Genomic DNA, 18,056 nt, shown 5'->3' on the forward strand with positions numbered 1-18,056 from the left:
CTGAAAGAGGCACAGTTGCAGGAGTGAGAGGCACTTATAATCTTTTTTCCTGCTGTAAATAGATCATGTATTTCAAAGATGGTGTTAGAACACAAACCTTAACTCTTGTGGTTCATTCTCATTTGTTGAGCGGTAAGGAAGAGACCTGCCATTCTTGGGGTGGTCTTCCTCCAAATGTTTTGCCTGCTTACCTCCTGTTTTTTCTGATTCTTTTTGTTGGCCTTAGGGCCCTGGGCACTTTACCACTGCTGACTGGTGCTAAAGTACATTTGCTTCTCGACTAAACATGGCAACATTGTTGTATGCACAATTGGCATTTTTAATTTACCTGTTAGTCTCTTGTAAAGTGGTGTACCATATACACATGGCCTGTAACCTAAATGCTACTAGTGGGATTGTAGCACTGATTGCGCCATCTACACAAGTAGTCTTTCAAACCAGTTTCAGGCCTGCCATTACAGGGCCTGTGTGGCATTTTATTGCCACTTCGACTTCGTATTTAAAACTACTTGCCAAGTCTTACATTCCCATTTATTACACATATGTCACCCCTTAGGTAGGCCCTAGGTAGCACATAGGGCAGGGTGTTGTATAAGTAAAAGGTAGGACATGTACTTTTTATGTTTTTTTGATGACCTGGTAGTGACAAACAGCTACATTCATTTTAAACTATTGTTAGGCCTGCTCCTCTCATAGGTTAGCATTGGGAATTCCTTAAAACACTTTTAAGCTGTAATTCCTGATATAAAATGAGTAGCTACATCATGTTTTATATAGTTGGAATGATAATGATAAATCCTCTTTGATTGTAAAGTTGGAATTAACATCACTATTTAGAAATGCCACTTTTGGGAAGTGGGCATTTCTCTGCTTTTATTGCTCTGAGTGCTTTGTAGCCTGTCTCCAATACACGTCTGGGGTGGGAGACAGCTACACTTTGTGCATTCCCGCTATACAGCTGCGAACACAGGAAGGGTAGGTATGATAGAGAACTCATGTGCATTCTGATAGCTATTCCTGGTATCTTGCTTCCCCGCACAAAGGGCTGATTACCCCCTACTGACAGCCTGGAGCCAAAGCTTATAGAGCACTAAACTTAGTGACAAAGACAGCTGCTCATCTCATCACCGGACTGATGAGCTTATTGACATGTTAGGGGCTGCCAAGTACTTAGCTACCTTTGATCTTACATCAGGACACTGGCAGATCTAACAGAAGGTGCCAAGGAGAAGTCAGCCTTCTCCACTCCAGAGGGACGCTATCAGTTTAGAGTAAGGCCCTTTGCATTCAAGAATGCCCCTGCCACCTTCATGAGGTTGGTGAACCAGGTCCTATCTGGTATGGAGGCCTGCTCAGCTGCCTATCTGGAAGACATAGCTGTCTACAGTAGCAGCTGGAAGGACAACTCTTTAACATCCAGGAAGTACTTCAGGCTCTACAACAGGCAGGCATGACTATCAAGGCCAGTAAGTGCCAAATAGGATGGAGGTTTGTGGTGTACCTGGGACTCCTGATGGGCAGGGGTAAGGTGCAGCCCTCCAGACCGTGATAGTGACTATCATGGCCTGGGAGCCCCCCTCTCCAAAAACGGAACATTCTCTGTCCTCATTGGGTACTACAGGAGGTTTGTCAAGGGATATGGCACCATTGTTGCACCCTTGACATAGCTGACTTCTAAGAAGCAGTCCAGAAATGTTATTTGGACAAAGGCATGCCAAAAAGCATTTGACCCCCTTAAGCAGGCCATGTGCACAGCTCCTGTGCTCAAAACACCTGACTTCTCCAAGGAGTTTATTGTGCAAATAGATGCCTCAGAAGATGGTGTAGGGGCAGTAGTACTTTCACAGCTAAATGAAGAGGGCCTAGACCAACCTGTAGCCTTCATCTCCAGGAGATTACTCCCCGGGGAAAAATAGTGCTATAGAAAGAGAAGCTTTTGCTAAGGTCTGGGCATTGAAGAAGTTGAGGTCATACCCGTTTGGCACTCACTTTCTGATTCAGACTGACCACAGGCCCCTCAGGTATCTCATGCAAATGATGGGTGAAAATCCCAAACTGCCGAGGTGGTCCATTTCCGTGCAGGGTATGGACTTCAGGGTGGAACACAGACTGGGGGTATACCATGCCAATGTTGATGGTCTATTCAGGTTTTTCCGCCTTAGTGAACTCCCCAGAGGTTGGGTACATATCCCCACTTTCAGCGCGGGGAGCACGTGTTAGACCTGTCATCCTTACGGCGGTCTTCCCCCAAAACTTTTGCCTGCTTACCTCCTGTTTTTGCTGATTCTTTGTATTGGCTGTAAGACTCTGAGCACCTTACCACTGCTGACCAGAGCTAAAGCTGATGTGCTTCTCCCCAAAACATGGTGAAATTGGTGAATACACAATTGGCATATTTTATTTACTTGTAAGTCCCTTGTAAAATGGTATACCGTATACCAAGGGCCTGTAACATAAATGCCACTAGTCAGATTGCAGCACTGATTGTGCCACCCACACAAGTAGCCTTTCAAACCTTGCTCAGGCCTGCCACTGCAGAGCCTGTGTGTGCAGTTTACTGCTACTTCGATATGGCATTTAAAACTACTTGACAAGCCTTAAACTCCTCTTTTATTACACATACATCACCCTAAAGCTAGGCCCTTGGTCGCCCATAAGGCAGGGTGCTGTGTAAGTAAAAGGTAGGACATGTACTGTATTCATGTCCTAGTAGTGAAAAACACCCAAATTCATTTTTCACTACTGTGAGGCCTAGCCCTCTCATAGGTCAGCATTGGGAGTTCCTTAAAACTTACTTTTAAGCTGTAATTCCTGATCAGAAAGCAGTAACTGCATTATTGTTTATGTCTTTGGAATGATAAATCCTCTCAAATGGTAAAGCTGAATTTAACATTACTATTTTAGAAATGCCACTTTTACAAAGTTGGCATTTCTCTGCTCTCACTGGTCTGTGTGCCTTGCAGCCTATCGCTAATACACGCCTGGGGTGGGTGACAGCTACACTTTGTGCATTCTCTGTAGACACAAATAGAGGAAGGGTAGGTATGACAGAGAGAACTCATCTCATTTATCTACATTCTAATAACTCTTCCTGAGCAGGAAGAGACGGGTGGAGCTCACACTTACACCTGAATAAGCATTGTCCTGTTTCCCACACAAAGGGCTGATTACCCCTAATTGATAGTCTGGAGCCAGGGCTCGGAAGTAAGGACCTGTGTGTATTTCAAATATCTTTCTTTGAAGTCACCCTCACTTCAAAGACACAACTGGGTATATGTACTACTTGATCTGTGAAGAACTCTGCCAGGAGTAAAGACTGCTGTGCTCCAAAGATTGCCACTCTGCTTCTGCTTTGCTGTACTGCTCAGCTGGCTTAATTGCCTGCACTGATCGGAACTGATGGATCGAGTTTTCAATGTCGACTCTTCCTCCATTTAAGTTACTTTTTCAGCACGACGTGCATGAGTCCTGTAGCCGATCTGCCCTCCATTGCGGTTGAGTTGAGTTGAGCTGAGTGCTATAGAAAGAGAAGCTTTTGCTATGGTCTGGGCATTGAAGAAATTGAGGTCATACCCGTTTGGCACTAACTTTCTGATTCAGACTGACCACAGGCCCCTCAGGTAGCTCATGCAAATGATGGGTGAAAATCCCAAACTGCCGAGGTGGTCCATTTCCGTGCAGGGTATGGACTTCAGGGTGGAACACAAACTGGGGGTATACCATGCCAATGTTGATGGTCTATTTAGGTTTTTCCACCTTAGTGAAGTCCCCAGAGGTTGGGTACATATCCCTACTTTCAGCGCGGGGGGCACGTGTTAGACCTGTCATCCTTAGGGTGGTCTTCCCCCAAACCTTTTGCCTGCTTACTTCCTGTTTTTGCTGATTCTTTGTATTGGCTGTAAGACTCTGAGCACCTTACCACTGCTGACCAGAGCTAAAGCTGATGTGCTTCTCCCCAAAACATGGTGAAATTGGTGAATACACAATTGGCATATTTTATTTCCTTGTAAGTCCCTTGTAAAATGGTATACCGTATACCAAGGGCCTGTAACATAAATGCCACTAGTCAGATTGCAGCACTGATTGTGCCACCCACACAAGTAGCCTTTCAAACCTTGCTCAGGCTTACCACTGCAGGGCCTGTGTGTGCAGTTTACTGCTACTTCGATATGACATTTACAACTACTTGACAAGCCTTAAACTCCCCTTTTATTACACATACATCACCCTAAAGTTAGGCCCTTGGTAGCCCATAAGGCAGGGAGGTGTGTAAGTAAAAGGTAGGACATGTACTGTTAAGTTATTCATGTCCTAGTAGGGAAAAACACCCAAATTCGTTTTTCACTACTGTGAGGATTAGCCCTCTCCTAGGTCAGCATTGGGAGTTCCTTAAAAAATACTTTAAAGCTGTAATTCCTGATCAGAAAGCAGTAACTGCATCATTGTTTATGTCTTTGGAATGATAATGATAACTCCTCTTAAATGGTAAAGCTGAATTTAACATTACTATTTTAGAAATGCCACTTTTACAAAGTTGGCATTACTCTGCTCTCACTGGTCTGTGTGCCTTGCAGCCTATCGCTAATACACGCATGGGGTGGGTGACAGCTACACTTTGTGCATTCTCTGTAGACACAAATAGAGGAAGGGTAGGTATGACAGAGAAAACTCATCTCATTTATCTACATTCTAATAACTCTTCCTAGGCAGGAAGAGAGGGGTGGAGCTCACACTTACACCTGAATAAGCATTGTCCTGTTTCCCACACAAAGGGCTGATTACCCCTAATTGATAGTCTGGAGCCAGGGCTTGGAAGTAAGGACCTGTGTGTATTTCAAAGACGTTTCTTTGAAGTCACCCCCACTTCAAAGACACAACTGAGTATATGTACTAGTTGATCTGTGAAGAACTCTGCCAGGAGTAAAGACTGCTGTGCTCCAAAGATTGCCACTCTGCTTGACTGCTGCTTTGGAAGAACTGCTTTTCTGCTTTGCTGTGCTGCTCAGCTGGCTCCATCGCCTGCACTGATCGGAACTGATGGATCGAGTTTTCAATGTCGACTCTTCCTCCATTCAAGTTACTTTTTCAGCACGAAGTGCATGAGTCCTGTAGCGGATCTGCCCTCCATTGCGGTTGGCCTTAACTTTGGATTTAATCCGGTAAAGTGTGAGCTCAAGTAAGCCCTAAGCGCTATTTGCTTCTGTGCATTACATTTTGATTTAATCTTTAAAATGTCATAACTCCAGATCTACTTGTATTTTTGTCATTTTCAACTTGTTTTACTCATAAAAATATAATCTATTTTTCTAACCCAGTGTAGTGTATTTATGTGGTGTTTTCATTGTGTTACTGTGTGTGAGTTGCACAAATACTTTACACATTGCCTCTTTAGATAAGCCTATCGGGTAGGACAAATGATTTGTACACAAGTATTCAATACATAAAAGGCATTTAAAAAAACACACCAAGCAAAATCACTTAGATAAGCAGTAAATGGTATTCTTTACTTTTCAAAATATATTCGATAGGCTGTCGTGTGACATAATACACAAACAACGAAAACTACATAGGGCTCAAGTGTATAGTAAGTGACCTATTGTGATGAGTGCCGATTGTGCTATACAAAGGTGACATGGATGACATATGAATACACATGGGGGGAAAAAAACCTTTTATAGTCAGGTCCAAAGTACAAACATAACCCTCCGACAGGGATTGCGATTTCCTGTTCAATTCAGGGGGATTGTGTGGACTTAATAATGACTCTATCGTCGACGTTTCGACCCTAGGTATAGGAGCGTATTCAAGGGCATCCCGGGCGGGACTTCTTCAGGACAAGGGGTGGGGAGGACAGCCGCCGGTTATGGATCCTAATGATTCGGAATCCAACTGGAACCTGTAGGTGTCAGCCGACACCTATGACTCACGCTGGTAGGTCATGGTCTAGATGGACAATGATGAAGGGCCACGGTAAGTTGTGGTCTTAATTATTGCTAACTTCACCAGCCGGTTGAAGTTGATTAAAGAGATAGCCGCCGAGGCGATCCACGACTTAACGTGGCCCTTCATCATTGTCCATCTAGACCACGACCTACCAGCGTGATTGCAACACATGCTCCACCAGACACTTCTGCAACAGCTGAGGCATCACTGAACCAGTTTCACAGTACCTTTGGCTGTGCAAAGTGGCCTCTGAGCATAGACTGCAATGCATTTTTCCATATGACCTTTAGTCGAAGGTACAGCCCGAACGGCTGAACAGAATTACTTCAAATTTGGCAGAGAGGTAGTCCTCAGGTCAGGGAAGTGCCTTTTGCAGGTCTGGTGTAAATCTGTACAATATTTCCTGAGAAAATAGCATTTAAAACCATATAAATATCTATACGCGCGCACCGTGCGCGCACGGTGACGTGCGCAAGCCTAATTCTGATTGGTTGTTAGATGTCAGTAAACATTCGAATCGGTCGAAATCAGGAAGTGTCGGCCGCCATTTTGTCTCTCGCAGTCTGAGGCAGTGAAAAACAAAGGTGGAGAATGTGAACAGGGGGCAGGGTAGGGAGTTCCTGACCCTCTAGCCTTTGTCAGGGGGTCACAGTAGGACCCCGAAGGGCCTAAAAAAGTTTTAAATTTTTTTAAAAAAATCATGGGGTGCGTGAACCGAGCGCGCACGGCACGAACAGCGTAGCGTGGGCGCGCGGTGCGCAAAGCGCACCGCATGCCCACTGCGTGCGCGCGCGCACGGTACGCGCAGCGCACCATGCGCGCACCGTGCACGCACGGAAAAAAACCTTAAAATAAAAAAATGAATAACTTAGCATTTAAAAAACCATACAAATTCACTTAAAAAACCATAGGTTTCACACACGTTATAGTTAGAAATTAGCATTTAAAACACCTTGCAAATTCACTTAATAAAACATAGGTTTCACACAGGTTATAGTTAGGTGGACATTTCCCTCGTAAAAAACCAATGAAATTCCCCCGTTATAGTTAGTTCAGATAACTATAACTCGCGCAACCGTCACTCTATCACAAGGATGATGTCATCAGTGATGTCATGAGTGATGCCACTGACCATGTCATGAGTGATGTAATATGTGACGTCATGAGCAGTGGATTGCGGGCGCGCGAGTTATAGTTATCTGAATTAACTATAACGGGGGAATTTCATTGTTTTTTTACGAGGGAAATGTCCACCTAACTATAACCTGTGTGAAACCTATGGTTTTTTAAGTAAATTTGCAAGGTTTTTAAATGCTAATTCCTAACTATAACGTGTGTGAAACCTATGGTTTTTTAAGTGATATATATATATATATATATATATATATATATATATATATATATATATATATATATATATATATATATATATATATATATATGTATATATATATGACATAACCTACTGGCGGTCACCAGTAGGTAGTTATAGTTAGGACCTAGTTTCCCTCGGAAAAGCTTTTTTTGTTTTCCCAATAACTTTGGTGCCGGTTGACGAACCTTCATGAAATTTTCAAAACTAGAGGCCCGCTCTGGTCAGCTCCTGTCTTTGAAAGTTTCAGGGTGATTCACCAAGTGGGGCCCGAGAAAAAAGGGGGTCCCAAAATACCGCCATGTTATTTTCCATAGGAAACTTTAGACAGAGCTCTCAGACCGAACTGCTGAAAGGAATTACACCAAATTTGGCAAAAAAGTAGGTCTTGGTTCAGAAAGAGTGGTTTTTCTTAAATGGTGTAAATCCGTTCAGTAGTTCCTGAGAAATTAAAGAAAGAAAAAGTTTCGATATCTAGGGCATTGGTGGGTTCGTGAACCCTCCCGGGCACGAGCTTCACTGTGATTGGCTGCCAACGCTCCAAACCAGGAAGTGTTGCCAGCCATCTTGTGACTCAGTAGAACCGAGTCACAAGAAAACAGTGAAACACAGTGTAAAAACAAGAAAAGGGGGCAGGGTAGAAACACCCTGACCCCCTAGGCCTGCTCAGGGGATCCTACAAGGACGCCCAGGGCAAAAAAAAGCATTTTTTATTTATAATTTCGGCAGAAATCGCTATGGGGTCGCGAATCCTGCTGAAATTATTTTTAAAAAATGAAGCGCGGGCTAGCACGCTTCGTTTAAAAAAAGCCCCGGGGTGGGCCAGGTCCCGGGGGCACTGTAAATTCATTAGCGAGGGCCGCTGGCACCGCTGGAAGTACACGTGCCAGGCTACGTTTACCGGGCAGAACCGGCGGTTCTTAGAAGGGGGCATGTTCCGGCAGAGGCTTTGGAAAGCAGTGCAGAGCGCACTTTACTTCCATTCACGGAGCTGATTTGATTGGGCGCAGGCACACCTTGCCACGCTGGACTGGGCGCTACACAGATGCTCGACGACAGGGAGAGCTACTGGTTCGCTTTGAGGAGCTGTATTCTTTGTTGAAATGCCTAGGACCCAGTATCAGGGCTGCAGAACTAGTGCCCTTCGCAGGGGCAGCTTCTGTGGAGGCACGGACACGACGGATGAAGGACTAGGGGCTCACCCGCTCATTCTGGCGGGCGGCTGGGTGCGCCTTGGGTGCTGCATCAGGAGACGCTCCGGATAACAGCAGCAGCCGTCCAGTGCCAGCGAGAGTGCGCGGGATTTCAGCTCCCCAGGGCATGAGATGCAAAGGGAAAAGCTTTGGGCTGATGGCATTCGGGGATGGAGGTGAAGGAGTCCTGGTAAGCGGCGGGGATGGAATATAAACCATATAGTTGGCCCCCAGTAACCCTCAGGATTCAAGGGAACTTAATCCCCCAACTTACAACGTGCTAGGGGGCACATTTGCACAGTGAAGCAGGGAGGGGGTGGGGCCTGATATAAGAAGTTAGCAATCCTGCTGTGTGGGACTTACTGGTGGTAATAAAAGGGATAGTTGGATCCCAAGGTTGACGTTGGAGGCTAACTACTCCTCCTGTTACCTCCAGTAAATACCACACAGTGGGATTGCTAAGAGGTGTTTCGGAGGCCACGCTCACCTTTCTCCAGCACTCTGGAAACGCAACTGGTATGTTATAGATAGAAATTAGCATTTAAAAAACCTTTGAAATTCACTGAAAATTCCATAGGTTTCAGGGACGTTATAGTTAGAAATTAGCATTTAAAAAACCATTGAAATTCACTGAAAAAAACATAGGTTTCAGGCACGTTATAGTTAGAAATTAGCATTTAAAAAACCTTAGAAATTCATTGAAAAAACCATAGGTTTCAGGGACGTTATAGTTAGTTGGACATTTCACTCATACAAAACCAGAGAAATTCCACCGTTATAGTTAGTTCAGCTAACTATAACTCGCGCCCCCGCAATGCACTGCTGATGACGTCACATATTACATCATTCATTACATGGTCAGTGACATCACTGATGACATCACTGATGACATCTCAAATGGCATCATCCACGTGAAAATCTGATGCACCTCCTCACATTCTAATATAACCTTTGATACACCAACTGTAAAATACAGACTACCATTTTCGAAATCATCGACACACCAATACCAGTTACTACATACACACTCACTGATTCCTAGGTCTACACACACATCCACTCATTCACCCATACAGTCACTAATACATGCAGTCACTCATTAATACAACACTATCATATGCACTCATACACCTATACAGACACTCACACACCACCACTCATCCAGGCACTCACACACCTAGTCAGTCATGCACAGAATCAATCACACTTCCATTTACTGACCTATACAGTTATACACACACCACATCACTTATTCAAACAGAAACAAACGCATACTTACTCTCTTATACAATCACTGATACAAGTACACACTCACCCATACAGCCACTCTCACAATCACTGACTGTCACGTATAGTCATTTATATACTCCAACTCTCACATACACTGCCTTTTACATATGTAGTTACTTGGACATGTACCACTGAGACATACATTCACTCACCAACACACCCATACACACACTCACCCACCCATATAGCGGTTTCCACATGCACTCTTGAACCCATACACCCAGTGAATCAACCACTCACACATCTATGCACAGAGTAACACACCTCCCACCCACCCACTCAGGCACACATACAAATACTCAGGCAACCAATTGATAACCCATATAGACACTCATGTAGCTACTGAACAACCCTTGCAGCAGCTTATACAATAACTAGGGGTGGGCTGAATTTGTGAAATTCACTTTCGCAAATTATCGCGAAAATGTTAAAAATCTCCGCAAACACGCGGAAATATCGCGAAGATACGGAAGTTTTTTTCCTGCCCGTTCGCGGTATTTTCTGCATGGTCGCGGCTCGCCAACTTACCCATGTGGTTGCTCGCGGGCGCGGCCATCTTGTTTTCAGTTGTCTCGCGGTGCATGATCGCGAGAAGACTTCACTGCGGGAGCGAACTGTCGCGAGACAGCGCAAAGGGCTACCAACAATCCAACATCTCATGGAGAACGCGACCGGATCGGGAAAACTTGTCGGCGAACGCGGGGATTCAGTTAAGGCGATCGCGCGCACGCGAGAATGTATTATTTTACAGCGCGAGCAAGAAACAAATTATCGCTAAGCTGCGGAATGCGGAAATGTTGACATTTTCGTGCTTTCCGCGGAACGCGAAAATGTCAAATTATCGCAATTTCTGCGACCGGAATGAAATTTTAGCCCAGGCCTAACAATAACAGACAGACTGATACAGACATTCACAGTTTAGTCACTAACCCATGCATTCAGTAAGACACATGTAATCGCTCACTTAAACAGTCAGTCACGCACCTACTAAATCCTCCATCCAGACACTTATACTCCCACTCATTCTTCAATACACCTTGGCATATATAATACATATTTAAACTTTAAAGAAACACAGTTACTGGATGATGTCATCAGTGATGTCTTCAGTGATGTTATTTGAGATGTCATCATTGATGTCATCAGTGATGTCACTGACCATGTCATGAATTATGTAATATGTGACGTCATCAGCAGTGCATTGCGGGGTCGCGAGTTATAGTTAGCTGAACAGTGAAATGTCCAACTAACTATAACATCCCTGAAACCTATGTTTTTTTCAGTGAATATGTATATATATAAAGTTTTTGTGAAAACTACAAAATATATATATATATTCACTGAAAAACCTAAAGGTTACAGAGATGTTATAGTTAGCAAATAGAATTTAAAAAACCATAGACATGAACTGAAAAAAAACAAAGGTTACAGGATCGTTATAGTTAGGGGCAGATTTTACTCGTACAAAACCAGAGAAATTCAGCCTTTATAGCATTGCTTATGACCTCACACATTACATCACTCATGACATGGTCAGTGACCCATCTTTTATTTTTACAATAAAATAAAAGGAGAGGGGGCCAGTCTGATTTGAACACAGCGTTTATTTCTTTTTTTTACGTTTACGAAATGGGGCTGCATGGTCCCCTCCAGAGGGCAATTTTGGGCCCGGGGACCCCATTCCCCGGGGCCAGGCCTTTATTAAATTTTTTATAAAAGTGGAGGGGGCCGTGTAGCCCCCCCCTCCCCAGGCCAATTTTGGCCCCAGCGGATGGGGGTCTTTAATAAGTTTGTTAAAGGGGAGGGGGCCAAGCGGCCATTCTCCCGCCGGGCCATTTTCAGCCCTGGGAACTCCATACCCCGGGGCCAGACCACCTTGTTGGGGACCATGGGGCAGACTAAAGGCCCTTGTGGTCCTGGCTGACTTCCGCCTCCTTCGGGAGTCGGCATTGCTTTTACACGCAGGGAGCTGCTGACTTGCAGCTCCCTGTGTGTTAAAAGCAAAGTACTAAGCTTTCAGCAAGCAAGAGCAAAATGCTCACTCTTTCTGAATGCGGAGCACTTGTTTGCAATGGCATGGCCGGAGCTGTGCTCCCGCCAAACCATAGCAAACTGCAATGTCCTGGGGGAGGACACCCCAGGACATTGCTGGAGCAGGACCTGAGGAGTGGTGGTCCCCAGGGCTAACTAGAGCTCAAGGAGGGGGCAGTGTACCCCCTTCCTTCAGTAGGGATTACCCTAGGGAGGTGGCGGTCCCTGGGGCCCAGAATGGCCCGGGAGGGGGGCCATCCAGCCCTCTCCCATTGTTTACATGTAGAGTTTGGCCCCGGGGAGGTGGTGGTCCCCAGGGACAGGGGTTCGTGAGGCCCCCCCATATCAAAATGTTAAAGCCACGTGGAGGTGGTGGTTCCCGGTGAAGTGGGGGTCCCCGGGGCTGCGAGGGAGGCCATAGGGACCTCTGCATTAACTCATAAACAGCCCCACCCGGAATAGTAAGGTAGGTAATGAAGATTAATTTTGCGAAACTTGATTCTGTCACGAGGGACCTTGCATTGATTTTAATCAAACTACAACTCCCAGAAGTCTATGGGAATTGTTATTCACAGGAAATTACATAAAAGCAGTTGTAACAGTAGAGCCCCCTACCGTGAGAAAGGCCGTGCTGGCTGAAACGCGTCGGTGTGACAGACTGACTCTGTAATAAAAATACACATTACAAGATTCCAGAGTACGACGTGTTTTGTGTGAAAAATTGACCCTGTCCATTGGTTCAGCCCAACATCTGCACCCGCTGCTGCACGCTCCGACAGGAACCACATTGAGGAAAATTTAATTGATGTCGGAAGCGACCGACTGAGAGGACGCCGTGAAACGCCAAGCTCACAGGGTTGAGTGCTGGAGGACAGAGCAGAGAGCCCTGACCGTACAGGAGTCTCCCCAAACTGTGAGTCACTTGCATTAAGGTGAAATCGTGTGCACTAATCTCTCTGTCAAAGCGACTTGATTACGGTGTAAAAAACAGAGACCGGCATTGCTACAAAACAGCATAGCGATCCACCACTCTCTGACCGCAAAGGGAGAATCTTGTTCAGATCGCATTCAAACAGACTTAGCCAAAGCGATACGCAAGCAATTAAAAATAACGTTATACTTCACCTTACTACAGAAACTCGTGTCCTTTGATCTGATCGGTGGGATGGAAGCACGCAAAGCTAAACGCGTGCAGAAAATGGCAACAATGTTCCAAGCGGGCAGTCAGGAGGGAGGATCAGCCACAACTAAAACTGCATCTCCAAATGGATCAAACACCACGCTGAAGCAATTATTTTTTCAAGTGAAAAGACAATACAAGAAAGAAATAAGTAAGAGTTGGGAAATTTTGGCATTACAAAAATATCTCGAAGTCGACAGAGTCCCACGTGGTCTTAGGATTTTTACTATGCCTACGCATCCGGACACACGTACGGATATATTAGAAGAGTGAGGCGCCAACAACATGGAATGTAGTAAAAATATGATGAGGATCCTTATTAAATATGCGGAAATGGACCTAAAAGATATATACACAGCCATCAAAGATCTAGAGGCCAAAATCAATCAATGTGACAAAGATGAAATAGTGAAATTACATAAAGAAATGGAAGATCGATTAGAAAAATATGAGGATGAAATTCAACAACGGAAATAAAGAAAATACACCAGGGACGAAACGGATTATAAACAAGGGCAGATACTAACCTTTGCAAAACGCTTTGACGCAATTAAAAATAAACTATGCCACAAAAATATCAAAACCAGGAGGTGAAACAGGCAGTGAATCAGATATAAGCAGTAGCGAAAACGACGCAACAACTAGAAAAACCACACCAAACACTTTCTTTTTTAGAGGGAATGCGCCTTGTCAACCTGTATCAGAATCTATCATGGAATCAAGGTCAGGGTCAAGGCAGAGGCAGAGGGTTTGGAAGAGGCAATACAAAGTCTTTAGAAGCTCCAGGAAAACCCGAAGATCCAAGTATAAGAAGGCAGTATCCCTTGAGGAGTCGAACAAAGAGAAACTGACTGAAGATGACCTTATCATTAATCTATCAGACTACACCCCAACACCAATGGAATGCCAGATACTAAATAGAGGTCTTTCATTTAGACCGGAAAGACACTTCAACTATACGGATACAAAAATTGACATATACAAATACGTACGCAGGTTGAAACTTACAAAAGTACATGCTGGTAAATCACCTCACAACAATCAAAAAACGATTTCCCAAGGGAGCAATAATGAACAGATGGACAACAAAGACATGGAGCTAACTATAGAGGAGATTCCACACCTAAAGAACCTCTATGATTTAGCCAATGAAGCACAGGAGAATGAAACTACCGAGCTTGAAATGCTCCAAGACCTTGAAATGGATACTAAACAACATAAAAGCAGTGGCCTCAAGAGCAAATCTCGCTACTGCCCACAACTATCTCCTGGTAACAAAATTGATTCTTTCTCAGAAGCAGTAATGAATGAGATTGACAAAATGGAAAAAGTTAGAAATAAAAAAACAAAGAGAAAACATGTCAATAAAAGTAAATCAAGCAATTCAAACTTTGGCAAACAATACAAAAATAATTATAAAGCCCGCGGACAAGGGCAGAAACATAGTAATCCAGAACATAAGCGATAACAAAAAAGAGGCCCATCGTCAACTGCATGGTTCTGAAAAGTATCAGAAACTATCATACAATCCTATTAATAAAATGATCCAGGATACAAAAAGCAATCTAGACAACTGGCACAAACACAAACTAATTAGTGATGAAGAGCGACTATTCCTACTCAAATAAAATCCCAAAATTCCAACCGTATACTTTCTATCTAAGATTCACAAAACACTCATTAACCCTCCCGACAGACCGATAGTGTCATCGTGTGATTCATTATATGAAAACATCTCATCTTATGTAGATCACTACTTGGCCCCCATTGTCCAAAATCTAAATTCTTACATCCAGGACACAGGAGTTTTCTTGCGCATACTCTCCAACACAGCATGGAATCCATCATACATTATGATAACAATCGACGTGGTGTCTCTGTACACTTCGATTGATCACACAATAGGTCTACATGCCTGTGCGCACTTTCTAAAACAGCGCAACATTAGCGAATTAGAACACTCCGCAATGTTATTGTCAATGATACAAATGTGTTTGACTAACAATATCTTCTTCTTTGACCAAGAGTTATGCCACCAACTGTGTGGCTGTGCTATGGGCATTTCCTTCTCCCCAAACTATGCTAACATCACTATGGGTTGGTGGGAGAAGGAAATAGCCTGAGGTCCAAAAACAACAAGGCCCTAGAAAAGATCATACTATGGACACGCTATATAGATGATCTGTTCCTAATTTGGAATGGCAAATAGGAGGAATTTATGGAATACTTCAACTCCCTTAAATGACAATGATATTGGACTATCGTTCACATGTTCTGTAAGCTGGCACAAAATAGACTTTTTAGACACTACAGTGTATATTGAGGATGGGCAAATACATACTACCCTTTACAGGAAGAAAACGGCTACAAACAGTATTCTTCATGCGGAGAGCTTTCATCCTAAGCCTCTTTTGAGGAGCATCCCATTCGGAGACTTAATCCAGATGTGCTGCAATTGCTCCAAAGACGATGAAGCGAAAAAAGAAATTACCAAATGTGTTGAAAGACTCAAAAAGAGAGGATACAGGGAAAGAGACCTAAAAAAAAACCTAAAGAAAATCGAAAATATTTCACGTACAGAAATTCTGGTAAAAAAAGCCAAAAACAAAAGGGAAGAAGAGGACAATCCAAATCAAGCATTCAGACAAGCAGCCCCGAGGCTCATACTAACATACAGCAAAGAGGCACATAAAATCCGACAAAGCATTTAAAGGTATTGGCCACTACTTCTACAAGATCAAGATATTGCGAATATAATTGGGGAAAGACCATTAATCACCTATAGGAAAGCATCATCACTTAAGGATACAATAGTAAAAAGCCATTTTCAAACAAAATCAAAAGAAAGGAATTGGTTGTAAAAACAACAGACCGGCTTTAAGAGATGTAACAGCTGTAGAGCTTGCAAAATTGGGACCAACAAAAATGAGATAAGGGATCCAGAGGGAAGAGTCATGCAAATCAAACAAAGAATAACATGTACAACCCAATACGTAGTCTATGTAAAACTACACATCACAAGATTCCAGAGTGCGATGTCTTTTGTGTGAAAAATATATATATATATATATATATATAAATAAACACCACTTCTGAATTCCAATATATATCAATGAAAAAAACAAAGGTTACAGGGACGTTATTGTTAGGCTCAGGTTTCACTTGTACAAAACCAGTGAAATTCAGTAGTTATAATTACCTGAGCTAACTACAAATCATGCACCCGCAATGTACTGCATATGACTTCATGTATTACATCACTCATGACACGGTCAGGGACATCATTATTGACATCTCAAATGACATTACTGATGACATCATCTAAGGAGTGTAAGTATTCTGTAAACCTTTCATAGACTTGAAGATATATATTAAGCTACATAATTCGTTAAATTACTAGTCTTACTGTACTACTAATGAGTGATAATGTTTCTAACATTTGTCATCTGAGTGGCTTTGTGACTGTATTAATGTGTGAGTGGGTGTTTGAGTGGCTCTATGGATGTGTGAGTGGGTGTGTGAATGGCTTTATGGATCTGCCAGTGGGTGTTTGAGTGGCTGTATAGGTCTGTCAGTGGATATATGAGTGGCTGTTGGGCCTGTAAATGGGTTTGTAAGTGGTTTTCTGGGTGTTTGAGTAACTGCATGAGTGGTTGTATGGGTGTGTGAGTGGGTGTGCGAGTAGGTGTCTGAGTAGATTTTTAAAAAAAATTTATAGTAACATTTATTTGCATTTTCAACTGTAAACACTACATTTTGCAGAATAGGTACATTACATAATATAAGACACATTTTTGGAATCAGCATTTATACAAAAAGAGTGTGTCGGACCCCAAGTTACATTCCACTGGCATCACCCGACGATGTGTATTCCTAGCAGTAGTGTCTGCAACATTACATAACAGTTAATAAAACTTTGGCAGAAATTAAACAATACCCACTAACCTCCTCCCCTTCCTTCAGATCCTTACCAATTCAGTCTTTTTGTGACTACCTGTAGTCCAATATGAGGTACCGTTATTCAGGTGTCGGTGTGTGTCTGCCTGGGTTTCCCCTGGAGTTAGTCCCATGAGTACCATCCATAGGTGTGTGAGTAGATATGTGGGTGTGTGAGTGGTTGTACGGGTGTGTGAGTGGGTGTTACACCTGGCATCTTTTGATGAGATTTCCCCTGTCTTTTGCTTCTGACCTCCTGTTTTTGACTGTGTGCTGCATTTGCTTTTGCTGGTTTTAGGAATCTCGCCACTTTCACTGCTGACTAGTGCTAAAGTGAAAGTGCTCCCTGTGTAAAATGTATTAGTGATTGGTTTATCCATGATTGGCATATTTGATTTACTAGTAAGTCCCTGGTAAAGTGCACCAGGTGTGCCCAGAGCCTGCAAATCAAATGCTACAAGTGGGCCTGCAGCACTGATTGTGCCACCCACAAGTGGCCCTGCAAACTTGTCTCAGACCTGCCACTGCAGTGTCTATGTGCGCAGTTTTAAACTGCCATTTCAACCTGGCAAGTGCACCCACTTGCCAAGGCCAAACTTTCCCTTCTTCTACATATAAGTCACCCCTAAGGTAGGCTCAAGGCAGCCCCATGGGCTTGGTGCAGTGTATTTAAAAGGTAGGACATGTACTGGTGTGTTTTACATATCCTAATAGTGAAATACTAATTTCATTTTTCACTATTGCAAGACCTATTTCTCTAATGGGGTAACATGGTGATTGCCTTGAAATATCTTTTAAGTGGAAATTCCCATTGGAACAGATAGAGATTTGGATTTTGGGGGTTTAAAAATACATCTTTTGGTAAAGTGGGTTTTTAAATTGCGGGTTTGAAAATGCCACTTTTAGAAAGTGGGCATTGTCTTGCTTAACTATTCTGTGCTACTGCCTTTCTGTAGAATATATGTCTGGGTTGGATGACATTTGTGCTCTTGTGCATTCAATCTAGACAGTCACACAAAGAGAGCTGAGGTGTGCCTCATGCATCCTGATGGCCCATCACCAGGCTGATGGGCCTTCCTGAGCTAGAATGGTGGGAGTTGTTATCACTGAT

The 18,056-nt window shown here is 43.4% G+C and overlaps 1 protein-coding gene across 3 annotated transcripts in view; it reads right to left on the minus strand.

Annotated features, from left to right (window-relative positions):
- RAPGEF4 (Rap guanine nucleotide exchange factor 4) overlaps positions 1–18,056 on the minus strand; it is a 1,002,526-nt gene that overhangs the window by 3,298 nt on the left and 981,172 nt on the right. The window lies entirely within an intron of this gene.

Source organism: Triturus cristatus, chromosome 3_1 (genome assembly GCF_964204655.1).
Source record: "Triturus cristatus chromosome 3_1, aTriCri1.1, whole genome shotgun sequence".
Classification (NCBI taxonomy): domain Eukaryota; kingdom Metazoa; phylum Chordata; class Amphibia; order Caudata; family Salamandridae; genus Triturus; species Triturus cristatus.